This window comes from Pogoniulus pusillus, chromosome 2 (genome assembly GCF_015220805.1).
Source record: "Pogoniulus pusillus isolate bPogPus1 chromosome 2, bPogPus1.pri, whole genome shotgun sequence".
Lineage (NCBI taxonomy): Eukaryota > Metazoa > Chordata > Aves > Piciformes > Lybiidae > Pogoniulus > Pogoniulus pusillus.
The window spans coordinates 1,417,935-1,436,976 of NC_087265.1; the positions used below are offsets into that span (position 1 = coordinate 1,417,935).

The 19,042-nt window shown below is 50.2% G+C and overlaps 1 long non-coding RNA gene across 7 annotated transcripts in view; it reads left to right on the top strand.

Moving 5' to 3' along the window:
- The first annotated feature begins 246 nt into the window (after positions 1-246).
- LOC135187473 (uncharacterized) overlaps positions 247-19,042 on the top strand; it is an 82,086-nt gene continuing 63,290 nt past the window's right edge. For 6 of the 7 annotated variants that reach the window (XR_010307340.1, XR_010307338.1, XR_010307343.1 and 3 more), the window contains exons 1-3: positions 247-287; positions 1,009-1,132; positions 4,032-4,185. This is a non-coding gene — a long non-coding RNA (uncharacterized LOC135187473). Of the gene's footprint in view, positions 288-1,008; positions 1,133-4,031; positions 4,186-5,575; positions 5,675-19,042 lie in introns of those variants that run through there. The other variant, XR_010307341.1, reaches the window with a different exon arrangement.

The following is a 19,042-nucleotide window of genomic DNA, read 5'->3' on the forward strand; positions in this document are numbered from 1 at the left end:
GTGGTACTCATGACAGAAAACATTTAGGGCTTTCATCTGGTCTAACTCATTCCTCCAGCCCAGAGTGAGCATGGCAGCAAGGGTAGCTTGTGAGAGACACCATCTTTTGCAGCACAGCTGATATTAATGTGATGGACCTTCTGAAGTTGAGCCAGGTTGCCCTGTAGCATAGGTGGAAAGAATTAGCTGCCTAATTGCAAGGGAGGGCATTTAAGAGGCAGGGAGCAGGTGGAGAGAGAATCTCTGGGAAGAGGGATGGCGACGGGTCTGGGGCCAGCAGGAGGCAGGTATGTGGATGGCTTCCTGTGGAAAGGCTGCAGAGGTCTCCTTTTGTCTTAGGGAAGCTAACAAGGCAGCTCTCCTCGTGGGTTTGGACTGCCCTGTAAGGCAGGCTCCCCTCCAAATTGGGCCTAGCAAAGCATATTACAGGCGAGGTTGTGTTCACCTTCATCCTGCCCCTGGCTCCTGGGGGTGCAGCTGGGGCAGGGCATAGGGGGTTGCATCCACATCAGCTGCATCTTTGGGTTTCTGGCTGTGCTGGCCCTTTATCCTCTCCTTTGCAGAGGTACCTTTGAGAAAGGGAGACTTAGGAAGAAGCTGCATCAACTAAGTATGCTTAAAGCAAAGTCTCCAAAGGGCAGGAGTCGTCCTGAGGAAAGGGCTCAGTTTGCCAAGCCATAAGGAATTCACCCAAGCAAACCTTTGCAGACACTGCTTCAGTGGTGCTGTGTGTTGCCTCCCACTGCTCCTGATGTTGCCTGTGAAGACGCTGTAATAAAAAAGAAGCAACTAACGAGTCCAACCCCCCCCAAAAAACAACTCCCAAAGTGCACACCCACATATTCTGTTGTACTTTTACCTAGCAGAGAAAACGTTTGTGAGTGCTTGTTGGTTACAAAACTTGGTTTAGCCAGATGAGTGTAACATGGCAGGTTGAATGAATGAGTTAGTGCATGAAGGACCCACATCTAACAAGTTTGTTGTGGTTTATATCTCTCTGTCTGGCAGTTAATTCTCCCCACACGAGTGGCTTTGCTTTCCTAAACGTTAGCAGGAGCCTGCAGCCATTTGCAGCCTGTCTAACTGGACTTGGTTCACAGTGACAAGGATAAACTTTGTCTCCTCTGTGGAGGTAGGTGTATGAGTCATGCTTCATCATTTTCCAGTGCTCAAAAGTGCAGACTGGCTGAAAGAAGTTAATTACTGGATTCCTTGTGGTGCTGGAAGAATGCTTAACCCTTTTAAGAGCCCCTTGAGAGTCTAGATTAATACTTGAAATAAATAGGCATTTGTGTCCTTTAAATAGTGCCACATTTATTTCTAAGTGTACAGGCTCAAAGTTGCCACTCGAAGCACAAATATTTCTGGTTCTCTTTCCTGCTGGTCCATTTAGTTACTTCACTTAGGTCCCTCACTTAGAAAGACCTCCAGCACCATAGAACTTCAGGCACAGGAATCCTTGCATCCTCTGCCTGCTTCACAGTATCACAGTATCACCAAGGTTGGAAGAGACCTCACAGATCATCAAGTCCAACCCTTACTGCACCTGGGGCAGGGAGGATGAAGAGATGGAGAGCCTCCTTTCATGGAGAACTCTCCAGGATGGCCCTGGTCACAGTGGCAGGTCTGGTGCAGGTGCTGGGATCTTGTGACTGCACTCACTATTTGTGTTAGTAACTTCCTGAAAGTTAGGAAGAAGTTGTTTGCAGTGAGGGTGGTGAGACACTGGCACAGGCTGCCCAGGGGGGTGTTCACAACCAGGCTGGATGAGGCCTTGAGCAACCTGCTCTAGAAGGAGGTGTCCCTGCCTATGGCAGGGGGTTGGAACTGGCTGAGCTTTGAGGTCCTTTCCAACCTAAACCATCCTGTGATTCTGTAAGTGCAACAACAGCTAAACCACGAGACTGAGGACAGCAGAGCAGATGTTCAGAGGTGCTGTACCTTCATCAAGTGAATCTAGGCGGGATTAACTGCTTTTGAAGAGCTGTTCTCTTCACGTAGCCACCTGGCTCAGAGAAAGGAGGATGAGCAACATAGAATCAACCAGGTTGGAAGACACCTCCAAGATCATCCAGTCCAGCCTAGCACCCAGCCCTAGCCAATCAGCTAGACCATGGCATAAAGGTCTGCCCTGAGCCTCTTCTTCTGCAGGCTGCACACCCCCAGCTCCCTCAGCCTCTCCTCACAGGGCTGTGCTCCAGGCCCCTCCCCAGCCTTGCTGCCCTTCTCTGGACACCTTCCAGCACCTCAGCATCTCTCTTGATTTGAGTGGCCCAGAACTGGACACAGTACTCAAGGTGTGGCCTGCCCAGTGCTGAGCACAGGGGCAGAATAACCTCCCTTGTCCTGCTGGCCATACTGCTCCTGAGCCAGCCCAGGATGCCATTGCGTGGGGTGGTTGTGGCCAAAGTGTAGGAAATAGAAACCAGGATAATGAGTGCTGTTTTCCAAGGGCACACACACAGAGAGACCACTATTATAAGCTTCCCCTGACTTTGAGCAGGTTGCACTTGACTGGGGCTGTTAGTGACAGAACCAATGTCTGATCACTGTAAAACCCCCAGTCTGTTGAAAATAGAGAGCTGTTGTGCTGTGGAGCTCAAAGGGCTGGTAAGGCTGGCGTTCTGAGAGGCTTGGCCCTTGCTTAGGGTAGCTGCCATGCTTTCTCAGGCTCTCCCTGCATCCTTGTTCTTGGTGTTTTTCAAGCTTAAGTGCAGTCCTGTGGGATAGTTTGTGTTGCCAGTCTGAGTTTGCAGAGTTTGAAGGGGTTGTTTGATGCTTTTTTTGCAGCTGGAGAGTGGCTGCTTGGCCTGGGCTGTGTGTGAGGGGAGTTAGCTCCCTAAAAGCATAAGGGGAAACAGAGGCTGCTCCAGATGACAGGCATCTGAGGGGCAGAGCCAGAGTTAGAAGCCACCTTTTCCTCAGTCCAGCGTGTTGATACTCTGCTCATCTCTTGTCAGATGAGTCAGGGCTCTGAAGCTTTCTTTTGCTCTCTATAAAAAAGAAAAGCTCGAGTAAGACAAAGGTGAAACAATTGAATTTTGGAGTGGAGAGAGCTTCCTTTATGCAGTTCTGCCTCTATTAGCGCAACTCAGTGCCAGCTATTGACACTCACTTGAAGTGTAACTTTGACACCCGTTTAGTTCTGGCACGCTGTTTATGGGCAGGCAGAAACTCTTCCCTCCAGTGTTTGTGGTTTAGCACCAAGATAAATCTCCCTCTGTAAACACAGAGCAATAGAACAAACTAAGTGGGGTAACAGGACACACAAGCTCGGGCAGAGAGACAGCAGCTCCTGGGTGTCTCTCTGAGAACATCACTGCAATGGCTGCTTGTGACTAAAAGTCAATTGATTAATTGCAGCTCCTTTGACTCTTCAGTGTCTTTGCTGATAGAGAGCACCTTAGGGAGGCTAAAAACAGGCTCTTCAACTCTACCTTTCTTCATCCAGTGCAGGTGTCCCTAGTAGTAACTCCTTGCATCGTTAAAACCCACATTGATTTGTTGGTTTTTTTTTTTCTCTCTGCCTAATTTCTGTTCATTACCTTGACATGCTGAAAGTAGAGTTGCTTCCTCTCTACCTCACCTTTCCTTCTTGCATTGCTTTCCCCATTCCTAAGATGCTGGTGCTTTTTCTGCCACTTGGTGTGTTTCTGAGGCCATAGTTTATCCTGGCAATGCATTAGTACTTCTAATGATATTTACTGGAGGCCCTGCAGACTCGCTGTACAATTATAGAGATACCCAACAGCAACACAATATTAAAGCCAAGTACTTTTCCCCAGTGTGAACCTCTTGTGTGAGAAGTAATCAACTCCAGGCTTAAAGGGAGCATCCAAGGTCTCCTCCTATGGCACTGGAGAGCCTGATGTGTGTTTTGAGGTAGTGTCTCTGTCTCTTTAGGTTTGTTTTCTAATGCTGACATTAAAAGTCTGTACAGGCTGGGTTGTGTGGGTGTTTTAGGGTTCTTTCTTCATGGAGGAATCACAAACCCAAGAAATTTTAACCAGGATGTTAATCTTGTTTTCCAGGAGTGCGAAGAGGAGGAGGTTTAGTAACTGAGATGCCTGCCAATGTTATGGGAGAGCGCTGGCTGCTGCGAGGCGAGTTGCGCCGCGTGTCCGAGCATGTATCATTCAGCGCTGCCTGAGGAGCGCCACCACGTGCACTTGCAGGTTGCAAGAGGTGAGTCTTCCTGTCTTGGTTTTCAACTGACTGACAACAAAACAAGCTTCTTTATTCGTGTCTGCTTTGCAAAGTGATTGTACCTGTGTGTCCCAGGATGTGCCTTCCCGAGCAGCTGAGGTTAACCTCAGCCGCCATGTCCACCAGCAGGGTCAGGAATTCTCTGCACTGCCCCAGCTATTTTACATTTTCTTCTCTTGTACCCACTCTTGGCTGCCTTAGGTCACTGGTAGAAGGAAAGATCACCTGGGTTGTGTGGGATTGGGTTTGGACTGATTTGTCGCTCTTGCTGGCTGTGTAGCAGCCTAGGGTAAGGAAAAGCCTGAATGTAGCTGTTGGGAAGAGTTGGACTCAGCAATGCATTCTTCTCTTCCATGTATCTTTTTTCCTAGACTTAATTGCCATTGGTATAAACTTGAGAGGTTCATAAACTCTTCTTGGTGAAAGCAGACCCCTCCAGTACAGAATTTAGCTCCTTGGTCTGTTTTGTCTTTTCACAAATCAAGCAGGTCTGAAGAGACCTCCAAGCTCATCCAGCCCAACCTATCAGCCCTATCCAATCCACTAGACCATGGCACTGAGTGCCTCATCCAGTCTCTTTTATTAGTGCATTTGGGGCACTCCTATTTCTGTGTTCTCTTAGAGTTAAGATTTCTTGGTTAGAATCATGAAATGTGAGGATCTTCTTGGGCACTTGATATGGACAGCTCCTAATGTTATCAGGAAAGAAAACTGATCACATCTGTCACTTTGAAGAGTAAGATGAAAGGCAAAAATAGAGGTGGTGAAGAGTAACTTCTATCTCTATAGAGTAGTGAGACAGTTTGAAAGCTGTGTTTAGTGAGGACGCTCTTCTGTCCCACAATACTTCACAATAATTGTGTTTGGAGAGCTTAGTGCTGAGTCCTTAATGTTGGCACTGGGTCTCTTTGTGGTTTTTTTTTTATCATTTAAAGGATTCCTGTGGAACCAGAAACTCTGTGAGATCTACTGAAGTGTTGCACATTCCTTTACCTTTGTGTGAGCACAGAGAAAACCACCGGGAGAAGAAGGGGAGTGAAACAGTAGCAAGTCCTGATCAACAGAGCAAGGGGACACAGTCTCAAGTTGTGCTAGAGGCAGTAAAGGCTGGATGTTAGGAGGAAGTTGTTGTCAGAGAGAGTGATTGGCATTGGAATGGGCTGCCCAGGGAGGTGGTGGAGTCACCATCCCTGGAGGTGTTAAAGCCAAGCCTGGCTGGGGCACTTAGTGCCATGGTCTGGTTGCTTGGCCAGGGCTGGGTGCTAGGTTGGGCTGGATTATCCTAGAGGTCTTTTCCAACCTGCCTGAGTCTATGAAATTGTGCAAACACAATGGGAGAGATTGAACTGTGAGGGGATTTTCTCTTCAGGTAGCCTGGGATCATGGGATGATGAATTTGCAAAGGCATTTCAGAGGATCAGCAGTTGCTGCAGCTCCTGCACAGAGCCACCAATGCTGCTTTATTTGTCCCTTGGAAGGAAGTCCCAGATAATGTGTTTGAGACTGTCCCCTAAGATGAGTTTTCCAGAAAGATCCACAGGAAGGTAGGGGTGACCTGTGAAGGGTCACTTCATCAGGAGCCTTCCTGAAAATGCATGCAGTGCAGCAAATGGAAAAGCACAGGCCTGGCTTGGTGACATTGTTGCTGCTTCTCAATATTCTACTTGTTCTCCGTGGAGAACAGTTTATTGATTATGTCAAGGGAGGCTTGAAATGTCCCCCCAGGGCTACAATTACATGCTGCTGGTGTGCTCAGTGAACCAAGCCCGAACGTTTGACTAGTAACTGGGCTGTAAGTGTTAAATGTTCATCTGGAGAAAGCTTTGACTGTCAAACCAACTCTGTGATTCAGCAAATGCTGACTTAGAACAAGTCTGTTTGCAGAGACCTAATTACAGAGCTGTGACAAGCCCAGTACTGAAGCAGAGCGAGCGAATTAATTAGGGCAGCCAGCTGATAAACTAACTCTTCCAGCAGCAACTTGTGTGTCTAGCAAAGCAGGGGAGATGCCTATACTTCATATTCCCTGGCTGCTAGCCAGTGGAAATGCACAAGCTCTCCTTGGCTCAGTGAAGCACAGATCTCATCTTAGAGCTGCATGGTGAAATGGCTTGCTTAGAACCTGAGCCACCTGTTTTTCCTGCGTGTGATGACTGAGTCTTTGGAATTGAGCTCAGCTTCCCACCTCAGCCAGGTCTGCGTGGAGAATGCATGGCTTGGATACATGCTTGAGGCCTGACCTGTCTGTGGTATGAACATACAAGTGCATGAAGTGGTGTACAGAGAGAGCAGCTGAGCAGAGTGTGTCTGATGGGGGCTCTGGAGGGCAAAACTGCAGTCTGTCAGCAGTAGGCTGTGTTGGGCTGTTAGGAGTGAGGCTAACCTAGGCCTCGGCTTTGTGGTGGCAGCTTTCACTGGGTGTCAGGGGTTAACCCTGCCCTGCTGGGGTTGGTCTGAACCTCACCCCAGGTGTAGTGGTTAGCCCACTGCCCCTTCCTCTCTAGCCCCCTGTAAAACAGAGGAACACCTTGTTTCTTTCTCTCTTTGCCCTCTCTGCCTGCTGGCACCACTTCTGTTCCTGCTGCTCCTGTTTTACCACACAGCCACCCCACCACGTGGTGGACAGCCTCTTCCATCCATTGCCAGTCTGGCTGTGTATTTGTTAGGTACCTTGTTTCCCTTCCCTGTACCACTTCAACTCCCTTATCTTAAATGCTTTTTATTTGGTGCTCAAGTTTCTCTGTTCAGTTCCAAATGGAAGCCAGCCTGTTCTTTGGGTGCTTCACCTCTTTCCCTCTCTACAGCTAATTCCTTTCTTTCCTTTGGGGGGTGTGTGTATGGAACTGGCTGATCCTTGTGGTCCCTTCCCACCCTGACTCAGTCTATGATTTAGGTGGGAAAAGACCTTCAATCTCATCAAGTCCTAAGGCATGTGGTACCTTAGACATGTGGCCAGGCGAACAGTACAGCCACCAAGGGGAGAGGTGTTCAGTAAAGGCTGTGACAAATGGTTCTGCAGGGTTGCAATGTGCTGCTTCCAGCTGGGTCAGCCCATCAGGACTAGGAACTCCAAAGCAACCCCCCAGCTTTGACTTCTCAGGAAACAAACCCCTGAGCTGCAATCAATTGCTCAATGTGCATCCTGTGCTTATCTTTATGTGCATTGTTTTGCCTGCCCAAGTAATTGAACACTTTGAAGGCAGTGCTTGTATGGCTGCTTGCAGGATGTTGTCAGACACTTTCACTGGCTGTACCAGTTAACCTGCTGTGCTTTTGATGAGTTCAGCCCAATACTTCAGATACATGTCTATAAAAATCAATTTAGCCACCTTTGCTGCTGTGTGTTTCCCATTCAGGTAGCTATTAGAAACTTGGAAGTGGTTCAAAATGTTTGTGCACCCACCAAATATTACCATTATTATCAGCTTGTCTGTTGCTCCTAATGGCTTGCATCCAGCACTGTACAAATACCCAGCAAGGCTCCCTCCAAAATCTAGTTACTTGTCCAAAGTGCTTCACAGCTGATGAGTTATGAGGAGTTTGGAAGGGAAATTATGAAGTACTTCTACAGATATTGCTAAAGTGTTCCTCCCAGGAGAAAAAAGGCAGCATGAAGGTGCTTGTTTGAGTGATCTGAGTGATGGAAACCGGTGTTGTGGAGCAGATGGGGAGAGGCTGGGCCTCTAGATAAGGTGGGAGGGATGCTAGAGCAGATGTTATTTTGTTAAGGGCTGTGAAAGGAGATAAACAGCCTGTTGGATGCTTCTGGGGAGGGATGCATAGAGAGGAGCCGTGTCGCTGGCAGGATGGCTTAATAAAGTTGATGATGATTGTAGATCAGCAGGGCAGGATTGCTTTTGTGGCAGCTGCAGGAGGGCAGTGCTGCACCTCAGCCCAAGAGCAAGAAATGTGGCCTGAGGGCAAGAGGAAGTCTCATCCCCAAAACGCCTTGTGGATTAGTTCTGCAGAACTTAAGCTTATTTACAGCTGGTTTGTTTTATCTTGGTGGCCTCCTCTGCACTGGCTCCAACACTTCCATGTCCTGCTTGTGCTGGGGGCTCCAGACCTGCACCCAGGACTGCAGGTGGGGTGTGAGGAGAGCAGAGCCAAGGGGCACAATCCCCTCCCTTGCCCTGCTGCCCACACTGCTCTTGCTGCAGCCCAGCACAGGGTTGTGTCTGGGCTGCTCTCACACTGCAGGCTCCTGTGGAGCTTTGCATTAGCCCAGACCCCCAGGGCCTTTTCCTCAGGGCTGCTCTCAGCCATTCCCCACCCAGCCTGGAGCTGTGCTTGGGATTGTGCTGACCCAGATGCAGGACCTTACACTTGGCCTCGTTGAATGTCCTGAGGTTGGCCTGGGCACAGCTCTGCAGCCTGCCCAGGTCCCTCTGGATGGATCCCTGCCCTCTAGCAAGTCTCTTGTGCCACACAGCTTGGTGCCATCTGCAGACTTGCTGAGGGTGCACTGATTCCTCTGCCCACGTCACTGTCAAAGATGTTACACAGCACTGGTGCCAGCACTGACCCCTGAGGGACTCACTTTGCACTGGGCTCCAGGTGGGCATAGTGCCGTTGCTCCCCACTCTCTGGGTGCCACCACACTCCTGGAAGGTGGGAATTTGGCAGCAGTCTGCAAGGGTTTAGCAGTTCACAACTGGCATTTCCTAGGCTGTTACAAACTAAACAGCCCAAAGCCATCACACAGTGTGAATATCTAAGCAAGTTGTGGGGCATCCCCATGTGCCACATTGCTGTGCAGGGCATTTTCCTTGTGTGTCCTAAAGGTGGTGTCAGTCCAGGAATACTGTGGGGGTAGCAATCCAAGGGTGGCTCTGCAGGAGGAGGATGCCTCAATATCTTAGCTAATTCTATCTGTTTCCAAACAGTATTTAACAACTAGTTATCTAAGCTGGCTGATTTGCAAGAGATAAAAGGCAACACTTAGCATCTAAATGAAATGCTTACAAAACAAGAGCAAAAAATAACTCCAGCAGCAAATGAATCCCAGGCACTATCTTCCTTCTACAGCAAGATCAGGAAAATATTGGTTTAATGAAAAAGCACAACTAGAGTGCTCCAGAGTACCCTCGCTTAAAATCGATGTTGTCTGTCTGTAACCCCCGCTGACACTTGAGCTGCAAACGTTTCTCCAAGTGAACAAGGAGCTGATTAACAGGGCAGGTTTATAGAGACAAGCTCATGTCAATTAAGCCCCAGGAGGGACCATCAATTAGTGTCAGTCAGGAAAGCCTTTTACCACTTACATTAACATAATGAAAAATGGAGCTCAGTCATTCAAGGCTCAAGAAACTTTTGCTATCCTAAAACGCGTGCTTTTGCAACAAAAATCCTGCAGCTTCAGAAATCAGTGCAATCCCAGGCACAGCTCCAGCCTGGATGTGGGGAATGGCTGAGAGCAGCCCTGAGGAGCAGGCCCTGGAGGCCTGGGCTAATGCAAAGCTCCACAGGAGCCTGCAGCGTGAGTGCAGCCCAGACAGCAACCCTGTGCTGGGCTGCAGCAAGAGCAGTGTGGGCACAGGGCAAGGGAGGGGATTGTGCCCCTTGGCTCTGCTCTCCTCACACCCCACCTGCACTCCTAGGGGCAGTTCTGGAGCCTCCAGCACAAGCAGGACATGGAAGTGTTGGAGCCAGTGCAGAGGAGGCCACCAAGATGCTGAGAGGGCTGCAGCAGCTCTGCTCTGAGCACAGGCTGAGAGAGTTGGGGCTGTGCAGCCTGGAGAAGAGAAGGCTTCCAAGAGACCTTGGAGTGGCCTTGCAGGATCTGAAGGGGGCTACAGGAGGGCTGGGGAGAGACTACTGACAAGGTCTTGTAATAGCAGGATGAGGAGGAATGGGTTTGAACTGGCAGAGGGGAGGCTGACACGAGATGTTAGGAAAGGGCTCTTTGCAGTGAGGGTGGTGAGACACTGGCACAGGTTGCCCAGGGAGACTGGGGATGACTAAAGCACAGAATGTGATATTTGATCACATTGGGTGATTCTGTTCTCCTCAGCCTCGCTGGAGGTGTCCAGGACCAGGTTGGATGAGGCCTTGAATGACCTGTTCTAGTGGGAGGTGTGCCTGCCTATGGCAGGGGGTTGGAACTGGCTGAGCTTTGAGGTCCCTTCCAACCCAAACCATTCTGTGATGCTAAATCCTGAGTCTTGCAAAGCAGAGGAAGCCAATTCCTCCTATGACTATTTTTGTTGAGCTATTGCTTCCCTAAGTGATTTTTCCTTTGTATGAATGGCTCCAGACAACACTTACGAGACCTTCCTATGTGTTCTTAGTTTTTTCCCTTGGTGTTGCAAGGTATAATGAGGTTGTGGAAGTCACTGTGCTGACAGGAGCACAGCAAATGACCTGGCAAGATGACAAAAGGGAGCAATTAGGCCAAACCCTTAGCTCCTGCGTTTAACTGGGCTACAAATCAACCTTTTGAGGTATAAACAACAAATATTAAAGGAAACAAAAACAACCAAGAGCCAAACCCACCTGGATCCAAGCCCTGCTTTCTTGGGCATCCTCCTGGTTTGTAGCTCTTGCAGTTGCCTGCACAGTTCTGGCTAGGAAGAGCTTTGTGCAGGAGTTTGTGCTGTGGCAGAGTCCAGCTAAGTGTTTCAGAGCCTCCACCCGAGGGCTGTGTGGTTTTGATTCGTGTGCCGAGCTGTGAGCCGTGGCTGCCAGACTCAGACGCGCCCCTGCACATCACCTGCGCTGGGGCACTGCTTTAAGAGTTGGGATGATTGCCGAGCACGCAGTGAGGATGAGCTTTGTGCTTGCTTTCCGTCCAGCAGGGTATGGAAGCGTCCCGCGGAGACACTGAGGAGAGGTGAGAAGTGCAGGAGGAGCAAGGACCTGTCAAAGTGCTTGGAAATGGAAATGGCACTTTTCAGGTGTTAGTTTTTGCTTGGCACTGGCACTGTTTACTCTCGGGAGGTATTGTGCTGTGCGGGAGGCACTGTTCTTTGAGAGCTCCTTGCCACCACCTGGGAGCTGTAGGACTTTGTTCAGATCTACCCTCTCCTCCTCTGGAGGTGCCTGAGCCCCCCCTCCTGAAATCCAGCTCCATGCAAGCATTTCTGATCATCACCTCCCGGCAAGCAGCTGTGGGGAGGCGATGTGTCTGCAGCGCTGCTCCGGGCGAAACCCGTCTTTGTTCTGTGGTGTGGTGGGTTTTTTCCCCCTCCAAAGGGTTTTTTTTGTTGCACAGCCAGCCTTGAAGGCATGTGTGGCTGTGTAGCAGCTTGGAGGCTACAAGGACTGGCTCTTTTTTTCGGGCAGATGCTATGTTTGCAGCTCCTTTGGGGAGACTTCATTTTTAGAGTGTCTGCCATGGTATTGAACCTCTTGCATAGGAAATATTTACCCTATGTAGATTGCCTTCTCTGCTGCAGCCTGTGGCTAAGGCACACATATTCGTGAGAGTATTGCTATTGATTTTTCCTCTCTCCGCTTTCTTTCTTTCAACCATTGTGCATGTGAAGTTGAAATATTTGTTTGTGATCTGTCCCTTACAGTGATCTGTTTGGGACTTCTGTGGTTTCTGAGGCTGGATTGTGCTGTTGAGCCATAGGCACGAGGGATTTGTTTGGCTTCTGTTGTTGTTTGTGACTTTGGTGAGCTGCAGAGTGCAGGAACTGGTGGGGTATCACAGTATCATCAGGGTTGGAAGAGACCTCATAGATCATCAAATCCAACCCTTTACCACAGAGCTCAAGGCCAGACCATGGCACCAAGTGCCACGTCCAATCCTGCCTTAAACAGCTCCAGGGACGGTGACTCCACCACCTCCCCGGGCAGCCCATTCCAGTGTCCAATGACTCTCTCAGTGAAGAACTTTCTCCTCACCTCCAGCCTAAATCTCCCCTGGCACAGCCTGAGGCTGTGTCCTCTTGTTCTGGTGCTGGCCACCTGAGAGAAGAGAGCAACCTTCCTCTGGCCACAACCACCCCTCAGGTAGTTGTAGACAGCAATAAGGTCACCCCTGAGCCTCCTCAGGCTTAGTTCCTGGCCCCAGACTGGAATCCAGAAATTCCAACTTGTAGCATCACAGAATACCTTGGGTTGGAAGGGACCATTAAAAGTCATCTGGTCCAACTCCCTTTCACTGAGGTAGGTCCCCTCCAAAGCCAAGAGGAGAGTGTTTCTAAGCAGCCCCAAAACACTTCTACCATGAACAGAAGGCTCCTCAGCAGGAGATGGTAAGCAGATTTTGACCTGGTGTCTGCTGTGCTGCAACATCCACACCAAGCTCATGCCTGTCTTCTCTGGTCCTTAGTGCTTCCATACAGGTTGGAAGGGACCTCCGAGCTCATCTCCCTCAACCTCCCCACCATGGGGACTCCTCTCAGCTAAACTCATCTGCTCAAGACCTCATCCAACCTGGCCTTAAACACCCCCAGGCAGGAGGCAGCCACAGGCTATTCCAGTCTCGCTCCCCTCGAACTATAGGACTTCTCCCTTAGCTGCAGCCTCACCCTGCTCTCACCTTGCAGCCAGGTAAACACAGTAATAGTGTGACACTCCTAGAAATGTTAACCACCCTAGTGTGTGCTGCACAGCTGTTCCACTCTGGAGGTTATTAAGTATTGTGCAGCTATCATCAAAACATTTTTTAATTAGCTGCTGCAGCTCCGTGTTTAATTACAAGCACTTAGCCAGAGGGAATGTTTACATCTTGTAGCCTCTGCATGAAGGAATGCACAAGCTGGAACGTGGCACAGCAATCTACTTCGGTGTGAAATGACATGAAAGGCTACAAGGCTGTTCACGTCAAGAGCTGCCTTCATGTCAGACATCACTAAGCCAGACCTGAAGAAACACCACTCAAGAACCTCTAATTGAGGTGCCCAAGCTTCATCCCTGAATGAACTGAGGGATATTTGTGGAAATGATTTTCAGGATGTCATAGGCAATGCAGACAGACATTGAGGGTCCTGCACGGTGCTGCAGAATAGTTCAGCTGGGAGTGTAAGGCTCATATTCCTTGCATCTCTTCAGCATTTTCCTCCCCCCTCCCCCTGTATTATATGGTGGACAAAGACCCTTTAATTTCTGTGGTTCAGAAACTAAACAGTTTGAGGAATCAGAGGAAGAATCAGCATTGCTTGAGTTGAAAAAGACCTCAAAGATCATCAAGTCCAACCACTGACCCAACACCACCATGGATGCTAAACTGTGTCCCAGAGTTCTATCTCTACTTGTTTTGTGAACGTCCTCATTCTTGAGAAGGCTGAGAGGGATCTGATCAATGTCTATCAATAGCTGAGGGGTGGATGCCAGGATGCAGGCTCCAGGCTCTGCTTGCTGGTGCCCAGTGACAGGACAAGGCACAACAGGCACAGGCTGGAACCCAGGAGGTTCCACCTCAACATGAGGAGACACTTCTGTATGGCCAAGGTGTTGGAGCCCTGGAGCAGGCTGCTGGAGAGGTTGTAGAGTCTCCCTCTCTGGAGCCTTTCCAAACCCATCTGCATGTGCTCCTGTGTGCCCTGCCCTGGGTGATGCTGCTTTGGGAGAGGGATTGGACTGGAGGATCTTCAGAGGTCCCTTCCAGCCCCTGACATTGTGATTATAGAGGAGTGTGAAATCTCTTGCCTAGGCTGCTGAGCTGAGGGTGTTCTTTTGTGCATGGCTCAGCATGTGAAGTGTGGTACTGGGGTGGTTGCTCCCAGTTCAGCAAGCTCAGATGAGAAAGGCAATGTGGAAAGCTTTCACTTGGGGTTGAGTTTCCCCAAGGGCAGCAGTCAGGGGGCACGTGTCTTGCACAGGAGTGGCAGGAACAGGAGGAAAAGCACTTGAGCTGAAGTGATTTCTCATCCCCAGAAGGCATTTTCACCTAGCTTGACAGCTATTACACAGTGTCTGAAGCTGCAGAAACAAGGAATCTTCTCAGCACTTCTCTTTGTCTTTCCAAAAGCTTCAGGTCTCTGCTTCCCTGAAGCACCAAGCCTGGAAGCTGTATGCTGGTGGACATGTTCTCATTACTCCCCTAGACCCTGTGTCAGGGGTGGGGTTTTTCAATACAACCAGTAGAGTTCCTTCCACCTTGACTCCTGGGGTCTCTTTCCAAGGGAAGAACATGCCCTCAGATTCTGTGTCCACGTGGATTTTGCAGGGCTGCTTGGGAAAGTTGTGTTGCCAGTGTTCATTAGGTGCCTTGGTTCACTCTGGCCCCACATTGCCCCAGATGAATCATAGAATGGTTTAGATTGGAAGGGACCTCAAAGATCCTCTAGTTTCAAACCCCCTGCCATAGGCAGGGACACCTCCCACAAGAACAGGTCCACCAAGAATGCATCCAGCCTGATCCTGAACACCTTCAGGGAGGTTGTGGAGGACAGAATCACAGAATGTGATCAAAGATTCTGTCCTCCACAGCCTCCCTGGGCAACCTGTGCCAGTGTCTCACCACCCTCACTGCAAACAACTTCTTCCTAACATCCAGTTTCAGTCTCCCCTCTGCCAATTCAAACCCATTCCTCCTCGTTCTCCCATTACAAGACCTTGTCAATAGTCTCTCCTGTAGCCTCCTTCAGATACTGGCAGCACTTGGGTGGCTCTTCTTGCATGTCAGTGACAACAAAGAACATCATTTCAAAGCACTTAGAAAACCATGAGCCAAGTTCATTACACTTGGTTCATTTGAGGTGTCTTTCGGTACCACTTGGACTCGTTGCTACCCTGAGGTGTTGGCTCTGAAAGTAGTGTATTCATGTGGAAAGCGTCCTTAAGTGTAGCTGTTAACCTGCTACCATTAGTGGCCACACCAGAGCTTCTCAAGCAATAAACCGGAGCTTCGCTGGGCTCATGCAAAGGAAGTAGTTGCACCAATGCACAGCTGAACCTGTTTGCTGCCCTTCCTGCAGTGACCAGTGGGCAGACTCCAATCCTGGCTCTTTTCTTCTTCTCCTTAGTAGGGAGCCTGTGGGAGGCTGCTTTCCTTGTAGCTGCTGAGAGGTTGTAGCGCTTCTTTTGTTTCCTTTGTGTTCGCTGATGAAGAACCCACTTCTGTTTCTGTGGCGTGCAGTTAAGTCTCCAAAGTTAGTAATGGTCAGATTTGCTTGGCTTTTGTCCTTGGGGATCATGAATTCCAATGTTAAATACCTCCAGCTGCTGTTAGACATGAGGCTGTGTTTTGGATGACATGGCTTTGGTCTCTTAGGTCACAAAACTACCTAACCAAATTCATCCTCTCATGAGCAGCACCCCGGGAGCCAGCAGTGCCTTCATGCAGCCCTGCAGGCAGCTGCATGCTGGGTGCAGCCAGAGGAGTGTGGGCAGCAGGGTAGGAGAGGGGCTCTGCTGAGAGCTCACCTCCAATCCTGCTTCCAACGCTGCTGTCCCCAGCAGAACGAGGACGCAGAGCTGTGGAGTGAGTCCAGAGGAGGCCACAAAGATGATGGCAGGGCTGGAGCAGCTCTGCTGTGAGCACAGGCTGAAGGAGCTGAGGTGGTGCAGCCTGCAGAGGAGAAGGCTCCAGGGGCACCTCAGAGCTGCTGCCAGTGCCTGAAGGGATCCTGCAGGAAGGCTGCAGAGGGATTTGTGCTGAGGGGGTCTGAGCCAGGCCAAGGGGGAATGGTTTGGAGCTGAGGCAGAAGTTGTTGAATGTGAGGGTGGTGAGAGTGTGGCCCAGGCTGCCCAGGGAGGCTGTGGCTGCCTCCTTGCTGGGGATGTTGCAGGCCAGGCTGGATTAGTCCTGAGTGTAGCTGAGAGGTGTCCCTGGGCATGGCTGGGAGGTTGGAGCAGGTGAGCTCGGAGGTCCCTTCCAACCTGAGCCACTTTGTGTCTTTTACACTGTGAGTGTGTTTGCTCCTATTTTCCCTATGGAGGATTGTTTTATGACCTCCTGGAGCAAAAGCATTGAGATCTGCTGATCATGAGGCTGACTTCCCTATGCAGTGGCTGATAGGAATCTCCATGAACTAATGGTAGGCTGCAAAGACTTGCTCCTCCTTTATGTGCTGTTTGCACCTTGGGGTAGTTGTTATATTTGCTTTTGAGTGAACCCTTGCAGAAGCCCTCCCCCTCTCTGGCCCATTTTCCAGCATCAGTTGCCCTTTTTTCCCTTCCCTTGTTTTCACTTTATTCCTGCTTTCTCTCCCTTGCCTCTGAGGAGAAAGCCATGGCTTGAGCAGTGATGAGTGTGCAGAGCTGACTGCTGGATGATTACCTGTGGGCAAAGCAGGTCTGCAGGAGCTGGAGCCTCTCTTTCTTATTTAGGTGGCAGGAGTTTTGTATGGTTTAATTTTCACTGGGGAAAGTGGCCAGATGGGACATGAGATGGATGGAAACTGAGCTCCTTTTCCTCAGCCACTAAGTGCAGTGGGTTTGGCACCTGAAACAAACCTCCATTTTCTTCTGCACCTTCAATGAGGGGAAGCTTCACATGCTCAGTGCAGAGCTTCATTGCACTGTGCTAATGGCTGCTGTCAGTGGGGTCTGATGGGCAGCACCAGCACACTTAGTTAAGGTAACTACCTGAGGTGTGCTGGAGAGGGGAGGTGTCTGATTTGGCCTGGGAAAGTGGAGTTCTCAGAGATAACAGCTCAGAAATGTGAGGTGCAGAGCCCTCAGCATTAGCCTCAACTGCTGCTAGGGAGTAGATTCAATTTAATGCAATTAAGAGTCTTTCAGGTAGAGTAAAAGGCAATAAAGTGATTAAAGACAGTGGTGTGGAGGTTCCTGCATGGACTCTTTGACAGAGTGCAGATTTGACAGCCTTATGTGTGGATGCAGCTGTGTCATAGTTCTTGTTGAGTGAACTTTAACCAGAAGTAGGCAGGATGTCTTTTGACTACTTTGATTAGAGTCCAGTTGATAAACTGCTTTTTGCCTTCTCATTTTCCTCTTCTGTTTTCTAAACCTCTAAAAATCCCTCCCAGATCCTTAAAAGCCTTTCCCAAAACAGCATTTCGAGGAAGCTGAAATATTATTACAAAAACATTGCCCTTTGCTGTCAAGTCAGCATTCAGTCAGAGCTCTCAATGGCTAATCACTCCTCCGTGCTTAAAGAGACCTTTTAGAATCATAGAATAGCTTTGCAGAGGTAGAAACAAATCCTGGAATTGGTGTTTGCCTTCTGCTGTGCTCTAATTTCAGTTTCAGGTGTAAGGAATGCTTAAGGGTCACATTACAACAGGAAAGCCTTTTCATAGAATAGAATCATAGAATCAAGCAGGTTGGGAGAGACCTCCAAGCTCAACCAGCCCAACCTAGCACCCAGCCCTGGCCAAGCAACCAGACCATGGCACTAAGTGCCCCAGCCAGGCTTGGCTTCAACACCTCCAGGGATAGTGACTCCACCACCTCCCTGGGCAGCCCATTCCAATGCCAATCACTCTCTCTGCCAACATCTTCCTCCTAACATCCAGCCCAGACCTGCCCTGGCACAGCTTGAGACTGTGTCCCCTTGTTCTGTTGCTGGTTGCCTGGCAGAAGAGACCAACCCCACCTGGCCACAACCTCCCTTTTTACATCCTTTACATTCATACTGTTCCAGCCCTGCACCAAACTTTGCTGCCTAATCAGTTCTCCATGAGTAGAGTCACCTGCTTAGCCTATTGCCAGAGATGAAGAGTTGAGACCAGAGTTTATCCTTAAATTTAGCCCAAGGAAGCATCACAAAGTGGCACTCCAGCAAGGCAGAGCTGGCTGGGAAGCAAAGCTGAGCCTTGCTCTCTCCCGAGGTGCAGACTTTCCTGGTTCCTCAGCTAGTTTGCAGTCTGCTCCTGCTGCTGGGAGTTGTTTGTGAGCTCTTCATTTCTCCTTTGCAGTAATTGTGAATGAATCCCTCGGGCTCCAATGCCCTTCACCCTTCCCCGCTGTCCCCTGCAGCAGCCATTTCTTGTGATGCTGCCAGGCGGCAAATGCAGCCTGAGCCTCCTGTGCCCTGCCACCTACTGCTGCTGTGGGCAGGGCAGCACCCGGGGGGGGGCTGCTGCAAGAGGAGAGGGAGGGGGAGCTGAGCACCGTGTTTGAAACGCCTGCCTCACCCATTCCTTCACCAAGGCAGGCTCTCCCGTGTGGCTCTCTTCTGTCTGGAGCTGTGGGTGAGCTGTTGAATTCTGATGAGACAGCTTGAGAGCCCAGGCACAGCATTTCTTTCTTGCAGAAGAGATTTTGTTCAGCAGAGCAGCCCTCTTGCTTGTGCTCCCCTGGCTGTGCCCAGTCACTTGCAGCAACACTTAGAATGCCAGGGGAGCACCTCCAGGCACAGCTACTCCACCACCTCCCTGGGCAGCCCATTCCAATGCCAATCACTCTCTCTGCCAACAATTTCCTCCTAACATCCAGTATAGACCTCCCCTGGCACAGCTTGAGACTGTGTCCCCTTGTTCTGTTGCTGATTGCCTGGCAGCAGAGCCCAACCCCACCTGGCTACAGTCTCCCTGCAGGTAGCTGCAGACAGCAATGAGCTCTGCCCTGAGCCTCCTCTGCTGCAGGCTGCACACCCCCAGCTCCCTCAGCCTCTCCTCACAGGGCTGTGCTCCAGGCCCCTCCCCAGCCTTGCTGCCCTTCTCCAAACACCTTCCAGCACCTCAACATTTCTCTTGAATGGAGTAGCCCAGAACTGGACACAGCACTCCAGGGGCGGCCTGAGCAGTGCTGAGCACAGGGGCACAAGAACCTCCCTTGTCCTGCTGGCCACACTGCTCCTGAGCCAGCCCAGGATGCCATCTGATCCATCATCCTGCCAGCCCTCTGCCAGAGCAGCATCACCCAGAGCAGATCACTCTGGAACGCATGTGGATGGTTCTTGAGTACCTCCACTAGAGGGAGACTGCACACCCTCCCGGCAGCCTGTGCCAGGGCTCTGCCACCTCCAGCCTCC